The following is a 12784-nucleotide window of genomic DNA, read 5'->3' as shown; positions in this document are numbered from 1 at the left end:
TAATGGGTAAATACGAAACAAGGAAGGCATGGTCGCTCAGTGGTAAGGCTCTCACGCCTGGTGCGAGGGACTTTGGTTCGGTCCCAGGTTATGTGTGTTTGTGTTCAAAGACATCTTGTATGTTTGTTTCCCTTATGTCTTCCCCAATTCTTTCAAAATCATTCAGTTTCACTAATCATCTGTCTTCTTTAGCCTACAGGATATAACCTAAACAAAAAAAAAAAAAGACTGTCTCTTTGCTTTGGATGCTCAAAAATAAAGTCAACGATTTTTAATTTCTAATACCACTCCTGTGGGGAGTCGACCCTAAGAAAAATTTGATTTTTCCTTGCACAGGAAGTCATATTATTCAAGTGTTATCTTTTTCTCTTGTAGACCTATAAGTAATTAGCAGAAATGCTAATTCTTCGCACGGGGAGAATAGACTTGTATAAAATATTTGAACCCTATCCCTCACTTAGAATACGCACCTCAATTAAAGTGTAATGATACATATCCCACTCACTCTTCCTCCCACCACCACCCCTCACTCGTTCTCAGCCCTCCATGACAATGGGGGATGAATTTAGTCTTAAATGGCATCAGAAATGTCATTATTCATTTCAGAGATCCCGGAAATTATGGTTTGAACCCGACGTATTGATAAAAATCGCATTCATCTTTACAAAAGTATAGAGCTATGTGAATAATACCGCTATTAACAGAACTGTATTCTAGTAATTTTTCCGGGAGAACCAGTAGCATAAACATCCAAAATGTATCGTAAAACTTGAAAAAATATTTATTCTTCTTACAAAATCTGTTAAAATTACTAAACAGTTTGTTACATCCATTAAAGAATGTATGTATGGGTCCCGATCTGCAAGAAAAAATACCTAGGAGGCGTGTAATTCGGAGCTGAATTTCCCTCAAAAAATCCTTTCCTGCATAAAATTTAGTATCTCAAAAAAAAAAAAAAAAAAAAAAAAAAAGCAGAACAGGGTGAAAACATGAATCATTTTATGATATGGTAACTCCTAATAGGACATGGTAGCTACTAACTATATAACCCATGCCGTGAGCGTCGCTGGACCAGCGATGGGTAACTAGAGACATCTCGCCAAAAATTGGCGGTCCCGCAGCGATGATCCGCGGTGACCCCACTTTCGTTTTGAAAATTATACCACCAGCGGCAGAGACGCGACGAAACGCCAGTGAACCACAAAATTACTCGCCCAAAATAGTTAAATCACATATATGCGTGATCTCTTTATATTAAGGTGAGTTTAAAAAACACTTTTAAAAAATACCACGGGGTCGGCGCGCGCACCACCAACCTTATGACTACTAGGTGCGTGTTCTTCCCCTTCGCCGCGGAGGCGATGTGAAAACTACGGTTAGAGAAGGATAAATCGTTGAGATCTTTTCAATTTGGTCAATCAGAGTGCTCCTTTAACTGTGTATATTCGACGATAACCGTTTGGGACCAGATAAGCATTCGCATATAATTTTATAACAAAATGACGCGCGTCTATTTACTTTATTTTATAGTTCTCCTATATTCACTTTCTAATGATCGGCGACAGTTACCATCTAAAATCATACAATTATACACATCCATCTCAAGATTTTTCACTTAATGATGTAGAGGCAGTGGTTACTCTTGACCTCCGGAGCTTATAATAATAACCGCATGCATATGACTGGTAATAGTTCGTGTTGGTCCCTTCGCGATTCTCCGAGACGGATCGAAGAAGCGCGGACCAAAATGAAGTCGTCGGTGACACGCGGTAGTAACTTCAACATCCCGACTCTAGATATCTGTTTCGACTCGACGAAATCCTGCCGCCAGTGGCATACTAGCGGCAATCTTTCGACGCGTCGCTATATCGACGATCGACATTTACCGGCAAGTGGGCCACTAGGTGCTGGCGACGTTTACGGTATGGGCTATATATATATATATATATATATATATATATATATATATATATATATATATATATATATAATTTCGAACTGTTCAGCCAGTTTTCTATGATGCGGTCACAAACGAAAGACTGTACTTTTTTTTTTAGAAAAAAAGGAAAAAAAACGCTCTCAATATAAAGAAAGGAATTATAGAAAATGGCCGCTTCTCTTCCTTAAAACGATAAAATTCAAAAAACACTAGGACACGAGGTCGCTTATTTTTAATGAAGATTTCATATAGTGAGTTTCATTTTCCTAACTTGACGGATTCTTGTGATACTCACCTTTTTGCTTAAATTGTAACTCACCCGCTCCTTCCTGAAGATATGCATTTCAATCAAAGCAACATGATAAAAAAAAAAAAAAATGTCGTGGTTGATACCGGTAACTAATATCAGAAAATTCATTTCAATCGGTTCAGTCGTTTTCCGATGATTCAATCATAAACAAGATCAGTGTCATTTGTATACAGGGTGTTACAAAGATGTGTAACAATATTTTGGGAACAGATTCCTCACCAAAATAATAATTAAAATAGTTCATGTGGACCTGTGCTCAAAAGTGGATAGCGTGCTCGGAGTTATAGGGTGACGAAAATATGAATTAAGTGAACTTTAAAAATTCATACCTCCACTACTATGGAACCTATCGTAGTCGGGTCAAGACATCACTGAGGAACTGGTATGTGAACTACCCAAATATTCATGTTTAAGAATGCTCCAGTACTTGTACACCAATTATTAGAGGTAAGTGGAGAGTGATCAGGTACTCCCAAACAACGTCTCTAAAAATGATTGCGCAAGTAGCGAAGGTTCTGAAAGATGGATATTTGGATAGGTCACGTACTAGTTTTTCAGTGATGTCTTGACCCTGAAACGATCCTGGTTGGGTACGTCAACTCGAAACGATACAATTTACGCTAGTTTGATTCTATGGCTGGGTAGCCAAACTTGAAAAGCGCTATTTTCCCTTAAAATCCTGGCTAGTGTTGCTAGCCTGAAACGTCATAGTTTTACGTTATTTTTAAAATTCTGGCTGGTACCACCAGCTTGAGACGAAACATCCTAGGCTTCAGGAAGTCAGCTTGAAAGGAAAAAAAAACTATTTATCTTAAGACGTATCCGTAGCCGACGTTAAGGGAAAGGAAAGAAAGAGAAAAAAAATTTGGGTCGCCGATATTATTCCTTTCTTACGCTGTAATTATAGACCAGTAAACACAACGCTACTTAACTCCAGATTCTTGTACACTAATGGCATCGTTAATGTTGAGGAAGAAGAGATAAAAATAAAAAAAAAATCATTCAGGACAACACCATATATCTTGCAACTCTGTTTATTTAACTTTCCTTGTAATAACATATAATACTAGATTCTCATTAACATTTATGGTCATGGACAGCTAGACTCAGTTGAAAAAAAAATCATCCGTATTCAGTTTAAAGGACTCTACAAACTTCTAACGCCAACACAACTTAAAGATGAGTAATAACAAGGTTTAAACAATACCCTTAATAACAGTGAGAGAGTTGTTTACATCTTTCCAATTTAATATTAGCACAAGATCCTCGGTAGGTTACTTCACATAGAGGAAATTACCAATTACATTACTTCTCGTAAATATCTCATTGCAGAGAGAGAGTAGACCTACGGCTGTGTTGATTTACCTTCCCCCTCTAAGTACATAGCATCTCCACTTTGTCCGCATCCAACTGTTAAGAGGGCATTTCCCTCAACATAACTTACAATAAACAGCGGCGGTAATAACAATACACTGAAAAACATTGCGGGGAATACAAGACCAGCCAGTGAAATTAGACTCAACTCCTGACACTTTCGCATTGAAGTACGAGCGGTATCATACACCCACCGTCTTAGCGCGCCTCACTGAACTAGTGAGCAGCATTATAGCTAAACATAACACGAAGACAACTCGAGGATTTACACAAAATTTGTAGTGCGGCGACTTAATCCTTGAATTGTGAAATATATATTTATTAATAGACAATTCGGAATGCCCACTACAGACATGAGCTAGCTATCGCTAATCAATCTTTACTTTATCAGGTGAAGTACCTGAGAAATAGACAATACGGAATGCCCGCTACTGGACGAACATGAGCTAGATGGTAGCGAGTAATATGTTATACATCTAAACAACTCTAGGAAATGATTTTATTCAAAGCAAGAAAAAAACGGTGTTGATATCAAACTACCCCGCCGGCGTATGATTCGACTCACTGGATAGAGACTCACTTTCGTTTACTCGGACATGTTACTGACGAGACTCATTTTAGACAATATTATAGACATTGTGAATTGACGCAGATAATATATAAATATACTGAAAACCAAGAATTTTGAATGTATATTGTTGTTTACTTATAAACGATCTGTATCAGTAGAATGAACACATGAAGATATTAATTTGACATTAGATATTGTGATCGGAAACGATTTGGACGGATTATCAACGGTGGACAAATTTCTTTCACAACTTCCTGGACGATATCAGTTTCCTCATGAGACGGAATAAAGAATAGTAGACATAATTACCTGGGTAACAGTGACCAATATCTCCTTACCAGACCGGTCCCAATGACTTCTCCAACATCTTACCATACAGCAATCATAACCATAACTTCGGCACAGGTTGACCAAAGGGTGACATCTCCTTAGTTGATGTCAAGTAAGCACATTTCACCATTACTTTCACCAGGTAGACAGAAGTTCGCTGCAAAGCTGCCACAACACTGTTGGTGAGTGAATAGGCGACGAATCACTCAAGAAACTTCAACAAATTGGAGGAGGACCGTTTATCCATTGACAGTCCAGGAAACGTTTAAATTCCACAGAAGCAGGTATGACCAAGAACCAGTAACATAGGACGGAGTCCCTTGTTAAGAAATCTGATGACACAGAACCACTACGTCCAAGGACGAGGCTACGCACGACTTAATGTAGTCCTAAAGATGAACTTGGAGAGCTCACTAAACTTCAACTCTCATCACAACAGTGATTATCAAGTATTACACCAATCCCAGTAATACGTCAGACACACACACGCTGAGCAAGTTTAGATGCATCCTTTATAATTTACTACGTATTCATTCCTCCAACATAATGTTCAACCACAGCGATGCTTAAGAGGGCACTGATATTAAGAAGCACGATCGTTTACTGCATAATTTGCAGGAAATGTTATGTCCAAAGACATGGACAAATTATGCTTCTCACTACGCTTCCGCCATGTTCGCTACAAAAAACTAAGACAAAGGGGGGCTCTCCGCAGCCCGCTCGCTTCCTGATTGGTCATTCCATACTACGCATCAGAGCGTAGAACGGAAACAACAACTTTAATAACAAAACAGATATAACTAAGTGGGAATAAAAATTATATAAATAAACGTTTATATATTCACGTTTATAATTAATCTCTCTGTTTAAACGAAACACAAAATTCAAATTATTTTTAAACAGTCAGAGCTATTCTCAAAAGCCGCTCAACGCAAAACATAGACATACAAAGAAAAATAGCACACTATAGCTACGCACACTGGCCCAATTATCGACCATCTTGAATCCTTCATGAGAGTCGAGAATTGAGAAATATAAAAGAAATAACGTTAACTAAGAGCTGATTAAACATTTCCACCAATAATCTCTTTGAGAAAATGTAACGCTCAAAGAGGAACGTTACAACCCAACTACGATTGGTCCTATAATAGTGGAATTATGGACCTTTATAAAGTCACGTTTTCGGCACCCTATAACTACGAAACTATTGCACTTCCGACCACAGGTCTGTATGAACTTTTCTTCTTATTTTGATATGAGAAATCTAATTCCCCAAATATTGTGACAAATTTTGGTAACACCCTGTATAAAAGACTAGCTGAAACGCATGCTCTTCGCACAGTAGAATAGATTTATGGAAAATATTTGAACCACCCTTATGACATGCATTTAAATGAAAGCGTAATGATAAAACTCTTGAAATATTTTATTTCTCGCAGACAATTTGATCTCCTGCCCCTTAGGATACGCTCTTTAATCTGAATAACATGATAAGATCCAAGCTCGTGGTAGATTTTAACCACGATGTTCCAAAATTCGTTTAAGATGTTCCAAAATTCGTTTAAGATGTTCTAAAATCCGTTTAAGATGTTCCAAAATTCATTTAAGATGTTCCAAAATTCGTTTGAAACGGATCAACAATTTTCCTGTGATTCGAACACAAACAACAGGCAACATCGCTTTCAATGTGAAGAAAGAAATTATAGGAAATGGTCCTTCCCCCATTAAAACAGAAATTTTTAAATACGCTGGAACACGGGTCCACATATTTTTAATGAGTAGTTTTTATCGCAAGTTTCGTCTTCCTAACTTGAACACGATCGTGAGATACTAAATATCTAGCGTAAATTTTGTTCTCTTGCTCCTTACTTAGGACAAGCATTTTAATCAAAATAACATAAGAAATACCCTGTTCGAGGTAGTTCATAACTATATGTATATAATTTCTATTTCCTATAATTTCTTTCTATTATATCCCAAAAATTCTTTCAATCAGTTGAACTGTTTCCGTGATTCAATCGCAAACAAGGCATGCTTCATTTTTATATAATAGATAAACAGAGAGTTATCCTCAACTTCAATAGTGAAGCATATGGTTCAACGCTAAACTGTTGAATTTCAGTGCGATGGCCTTTTTCGTAAATGCCAAGATGTTTGTTTGTGATAGAGAACGTGATGTCCTTATTTCTTCCTTTCATTTTCAATATCTTCATTCTTCTATCATTCATTGCATTTACCATATATCTCCTTTAACTGCACAATATAATCTTGCGACAGTAAGAATTCTATTTCTCTTAGACCTTCTATACACTGTCAGATAAATCCTAGGAAAATCTTATGATATATCTTACGAAAAATGTTAGGACATATCGGGTAAAAAATCCTACCCTTTTGTGCCATACACGTGAAGATTTTTTTCTCCGAAGAGGTGCCAGATCTCACAACACGTACTCGGCCAGCAATGTTTTCCAGTGCCTTGCATGTCTCTTGTGGTAGAGTGTTGACTTTGTATTATATAAACATATATGCTCCTCGTATGCACTAATAAGTGCACAAAATAGAATCTTTGGTGGCCGGGAGAAAACAAATTTGACTTCCTTTCTCTCATCTGATATAGCTTAAATTTAAATCTTACGAATTTTCTTTCCGAAATGGAGGTTCTCTAAACAAGAGAAATATCACAGGATCGTTCGGAACATAGGAAATTACATCAGCGATGCCAACTCGTGGGAAAATCCCATTTTGTGGGATTTTTAAATATTTTTTTTTTCGAAAAGGGGTAAAGGGAATTTTCGTCGCAGTTGACAGAAAATATGGGATTTTTCATCGACAAGATCAAAATTCTCTATGAGTGGAAAGTAGACCAATAACTTCGAAATAATTTTAAAATCAATGTTAATTGTCAAATTTTGTTAGCGGAAAATACATGCTAGTGCAGAAATAACTGGTGATTCTCTAAAAGCAAGCTCCCAAGAAATGTAAATTATACTCTGTTATTTTTTAAATGCCAAACATATAATTAACGGAAAAAAGAAAATTAAAAATGAGAAACAACCAAGTTCGAAAACGTTCTATACAAGACGACTAGAAGATAAAGTTCTTTTAGTAGCCTTATGCTCATTACAATATGATGATAAAAAGGAATAACTTAAATCTGACGATAAAATGTACTATTGTTTTCGCCAACATTTTCAACTCTCTCTTTCAATTAAGAAAAACTCGTCATTCATTAACTATTTAATAAACATAGAAGATTGAAATTTGCGGGTAGCTTACTCATATATTGAAGAAAATGTGTGACACAAAATAATTTCATTTAAAAAAATTTTTTTTCTTCTTCATTTTGCGATGAATATAAAGCGGAAAATTCAAGAGTAAAATGGGAATTTCTGCCCCCTCGAGATGGGATTTTATAATGTTTTAGGTTGGCATCACTGCAGTCATTACCCTTCACGTGTGCCCACAAAGGAGTTATGACACAAGGTACCTGTACGTACAAAGTTGGATATGAGAAACGATTGATTTGCATATGTTCGATAAATATGTCGTACTCCAGGTGTCCAGAAGGTGACAACCCATTCAGTTGGGCTAGAATGAACGATGGATTGTTCCTCGATTCCCGACATATCATTGATAGACCAGAGATCTTCACAAGAGATTATTAATGATACAAAGTCTAGTTCAAAATATAATTCATATTTGCTATTAAAAAAAGAAAAGAATTTGGGGTAAAGTATAATGAAACAATCTTCTTAGAGATTGAGTTAAATGTTAAATTAATGTAATATGTACTTATAATAAAAGTGTTGCTAAAATCAACGAAGAATATATTTTTTAAACGCAATCAGATGATAATACTACCTCACGTTATATAAGCTAATACATTGCTATTAAAAAAAGAATATGCTCCAGGTGAGGCTCGAACTCACAACCCCGGCATAGCCCACAAGTGCTGACTTATAAGTACCGTGCGCTAACCAATTGCGCCACTGGAGCACGTTCCGTCGTACTGTCTATCTATGAAGAGAAAATATACTGGCGATGACGTTGTAATATCACTGACGTAGTGATCGTGTGGTAACAGAAGCTATTGCAGCGCGGGAAACGAGGAAAGAAATTGAATAGCGGAATACCCAAGTTTCCATCCGAAAGCAGACTTTTAGTTTTGGTTTTCAGTAATTCTACAATCAGGGGCGGATAGACTTCAAGGGGAAGGTGGGGTCAGAGTTGATGGAGGTGAAATATTCATCTAATGATCTAAAGCCAGGGGTGGATCCAGGACGGACTTCTGGGGAGAAGATGCGTTACGTAGAGCTACTTTTAAGAGCTCTAAACACTGGGATGGGTTCTATTTATATATAAAATAAGAAAGTTTCCTCTTCTGAGGGGCGATCGTTCCTGTGGATACTCCCTTGTCTACAATATTATTAGCCATAGGCGGAGCTATGGGGGAAAAGGGGGCATTGCCCTCCTACTTTTTGACAAAATATAAAAATGCTAGCTACAAGATGACCACTTAGACTTATCAAAATCAGTCAAAGTTCTGCCCCCCAGCAGACAAGTCCTGACTCCGCTTATGTTATTAGCGGCCAATGGACAGGATGGGCCGTTTCAGTCGATAGGTCTCGTTAAGCTGAACAAAATGTCATGCTTCAGAGCAGACCCGTAGCCAGCCCAAAAATGTAGGGGGGGGGGGACCGGCTGAAGTTAGGAGGCCCGATCCAACCATATGATATTTCATCACTATATTATAGTTCTTTTGGAAGCCTACTGTAAAAATTTTAGGGGGCCAGCAAAAATTTAGGGGGGCCAGACCCCCCTGGATACGGACCTACTTCAGAGTGTGAATTCTTATGCGTAGTTCTGGAACAAATTGACAGTTTTTTTATACATAAAAACTACGATGCCGTACGAGAACCATATTTTCTATTGTAAAGTGGAACCCCGATATTAAAATATGTACCCATCAAATTGTCCATTATGATACATAAGATAAAATTAACATTAAGAAGTTCTGTTTATCAAGATTCTTTTTTATTATATTTCTTCTGTCCGTAGACCGATGTCCGAGAGACAAAAGAGAAAAACTCAAGAACTATTTGATGTATCACCATCAATTTTAAAATGAAAATGAAATAAAATCATTAAGTTTTACGTCCCACGAATACGCCGGTTAGGTCAAAGGAGACGGTGATTATGAGAGATGAGTGAAATGGTGGAATAAAGAAAGTGAGAGGAAACGGGAGAACCCGGGAAAAACCCAAGAGCACGGTGTTTGTCCACCACAAAGTCCAGAAGGCGCAAGCTGGGATCGAACCAGGGACCCCAAGCACCGGAGGAGAACGCTGAGCCACCGCGCCCCCCATCAATTTTAACTACAGTATAGAGGGTCAAAAGTTAGGAGTTGAGTTGAGTTGAGTTTCACGTCCCTTTCAGCAGCGAGGCTATATGAGACGGGACCTACTGATTAACGTGAATTCAACCCACATGAGCTCCCGCCGGGAATCGAACCCTGGTCTTCTACGTCAAAGGCACGTGCGTCTAAAAGTTAGCAATCCAGTTAGTTGACGCGGGGGATATTCAAACCAGAGCTGTTACGAATAAGCAATCCCCGCTTTTTGCGTTGACCACTATAGAACAAAATAATTGATAACGAGAAATATTTTCCTGTAATCGGTTAACTTTCTAAAAAAAAAAAAAAAAAAAAAAAAAAAAAAACATTCTATCTACTGAAACCAGAAGCTGGGACGCACCCACGTGGATGTTCACCGGGTCCGCTCCCCTCTCCGAAAATACTTGATAATTCAATATACATATATTTGTATATTTTCTTAATAAAACTCTCTATTTATTTAAGCAGAGAAATGATTGATATAGCCTAAACATTTGGATCTTGTATTTTATTTGTTTTCTTTCTTTCCTTATAACACAATATGCGTGGGTTTTCTCGGGATTCTGGCGTTTCACTCCACCAATTCATTCATATTTCATCATCACATTCTCTTTTAGCCCACACGCCAAAACCATGGGACCTTAAACTGAACAGGTTTCATTTTTTAATTTATTTATTTATTTAGGAAAACAACAGGCAAATGTCTAGTTCAAGGATGTTATAAAATAGAGAATCTGCCCATACGTATCTTCATCATATGAACTCAATGAAGCTAAAAAAAAAAAAAAAAAAAAAAAAAAAAAAAAAAAAAAAAAAAAAAAAAAAAACGAGCATCGTCTAAACCGGCACGTCTGATTGGCTGCTCTCGCTTTCGCCATGATTGTTGGCTCGAAAATTGCGATCTTAGTGGCGCGGAGTGGGCAGAGTAGGGGTGGCGAAGCTGTGACGTATGGCTTCACGATTTTGTTGTATGAGCAGATCCTCTATTTTATAACATCCTTGGTCTAGTTACAGTTTTCCATCATGATAATAGTTTTTCCTTATGAAACCAATCTTGTTTTATATATTTCTTCTGACGATATAATAACGATTACTTATTGTTTTTTTTTCGGGTGTATAATAACATCTGCTCAATGCTACATAGATGTATTATTTTTCTAAATAGGGGTAATATATTGAGATTAATTTTTTGAATTGGGATAAAGAGAATTTTCGTCAAAATCGGCAGCATATATGGGATTTTTCAAATGTTTATTTCATCAACGCCAACCACATTCTCTGTGAGTGGGAAATAGGCTAATAGCGCTTGAATAAACCCGACGAGTTAATTATTAGATTTTATTTCGAAATGCATGTTAATGTAAAAGTTATTTATGCAGAAACTTGTAAATTTTAGAAAATAAACAAGGCACGCAAATTGTACTCTGGAGATTAAAATAAAATCTGAAGGGAAGAAAGTAGGTTACCACACAAGAAACTGCCCAACACGGAATAGTTGGAGAATGAAGTTTGTCTACTTTCATTACGTTCAGTGCCGAAGCGTAATCTTACAAGTAGGGTAGGCCCGACAAACTAATAACACTAATAGCATTTAACGTATCATAAAATGTTTAAAATTAGTCAGAATAATTTTATTTTCCTTATTGAGTTAAAAAAATATTTATTTTAAAGAGTATTCTTAATTGTATTTCTAACACTGTTTAGAGTTGAATTTATGTGTATGTATACATAGTAGTGTTTTTGTTTTTGTTGTTGTGGCTTAATTTAACACGAAAGAATGGATATGTAAGCAAAGGTAGAAGGTGAGTAGTCTATTATTATTATTATTATTATTAAACAAATATTTACATGAGGAAAATACGCAATATGTATTAATGGAATATTCCCATTTAGCTCCAATACAAATAGTTTGAAGTGCAGTTCATTTTTCTTCTGTCTGGGATTTGCAGAGGGGATGAGGGGAGTTTCTTCCTCAGTTGCTGATTTCATTTCCTGCATAATTGAAACTGGAGGGAGAGAAAAGTACATTCTTACAGTTAACTGTCAAATTTCTTGGATAAGTGTTTGTTACTTGCATCTCTCACTTTAAAGTAAGTACAATACTGCATTAATTAATGCATCATGTGATAATGACTTCACCAGAAATATTAATGCTTAGAAGGAACTTCATTGGAATCAACACATGATATTTAATATTGTATTCTATGCAGTGGCATATTTAAGGGGATGACTTCTGGGCTTAAACAGTCACCGAAATTTTATCGCAACTTTTTACTGTTTTATATATATTATAGAATTTTCACATTTCCAGAAATAAAGTTAGTAAAGCTCCTCCCGGAACAATCAAAGCCCCCCGAAACAAAATTGTAAATACCTCACTGATTCCATGAAATGGAAAACAACTAAAATTGCACACAAATATTATTATTCTATCCTGTACGGTAGCGTTTGGTAAATTTATACGTATGTTTTATGTATTAGACTTATATTCTACATGCCATTATGGAGCAGGCCCCATGTAGAAAAAAACAGCTACTCTGAATAACTCCTGAGAGTATATACCTAAATTAAACAAGTCAACACTAGTAGAAATACATAATTCTACACAGAAACTTCTTACTCTGTGTTAAGGAAATCATTTTATAACATTAGCATTGAAAGACGCTTTCAACGCTAAAACTAAACTCTCAGAGGCAAGCGCTTTCGCACCTACCCTACAATGCGTGCAATCCCCAGCGATAATTGCTTCGCTCTCTGAGCAGCACAGCCCGTAAACCTATCAAGCGAGCTAGTGAGGCTCAGACGGAAGGGACTCCTAGTGTTTCCAACCTATTTTGTTACCGAAAAAAAAGGATATGTTGAAGTATT

At 36.7% G+C, this 12784-nt stretch overlaps 1 protein-coding gene and 1 non-coding gene across 3 annotated transcripts in view; both read right to left on the bottom strand.

Annotated features, from left to right (window-relative positions):
- Positions 1-12784, bottom strand: part of LOC145670185 (ethylmalonyl-CoA decarboxylase-like) — a 33958-nt gene that overhangs the window by 20143 nt on the left and 1031 nt on the right. The window contains exon 1 of one of the 2 annotated variants that reach the window (XM_081738566.1): positions 4504-5223. The exons of the other annotated variant lie outside the window; for it this stretch is intronic. The gene's annotated coding sequence lies outside the window, so the exon portion shown is untranslated. Of the gene's footprint in view, positions 1-4503; positions 5224-12784 lie in introns of those variants that run through there. 2 annotated transcript variants of the gene reach the window in all.
- On the bottom strand, positions 8429-8520 carry TRNAI-UAU (transfer RNA isoleucine (anticodon UAU)). Its single transcript is given in 2 exon segments — positions 8429-8464; positions 8483-8520. It is a non-coding gene; the product is annotated as a tRNA-Ile (tRNA).

The sequence above is a fragment of the Thermobia domestica genome, chromosome 2, assembly GCF_964235325.1.
Source record: "Thermobia domestica chromosome 2, izTheDome1.hap1.1, whole genome shotgun sequence".
Lineage (NCBI taxonomy): Eukaryota > Metazoa > Arthropoda > Insecta > Zygentoma > Lepismatidae > Thermobia > Thermobia domestica.
Note: the sequence above shows the minus strand (reverse complement) of the source record. Positions and strands in the feature narration are given on the sequence as shown.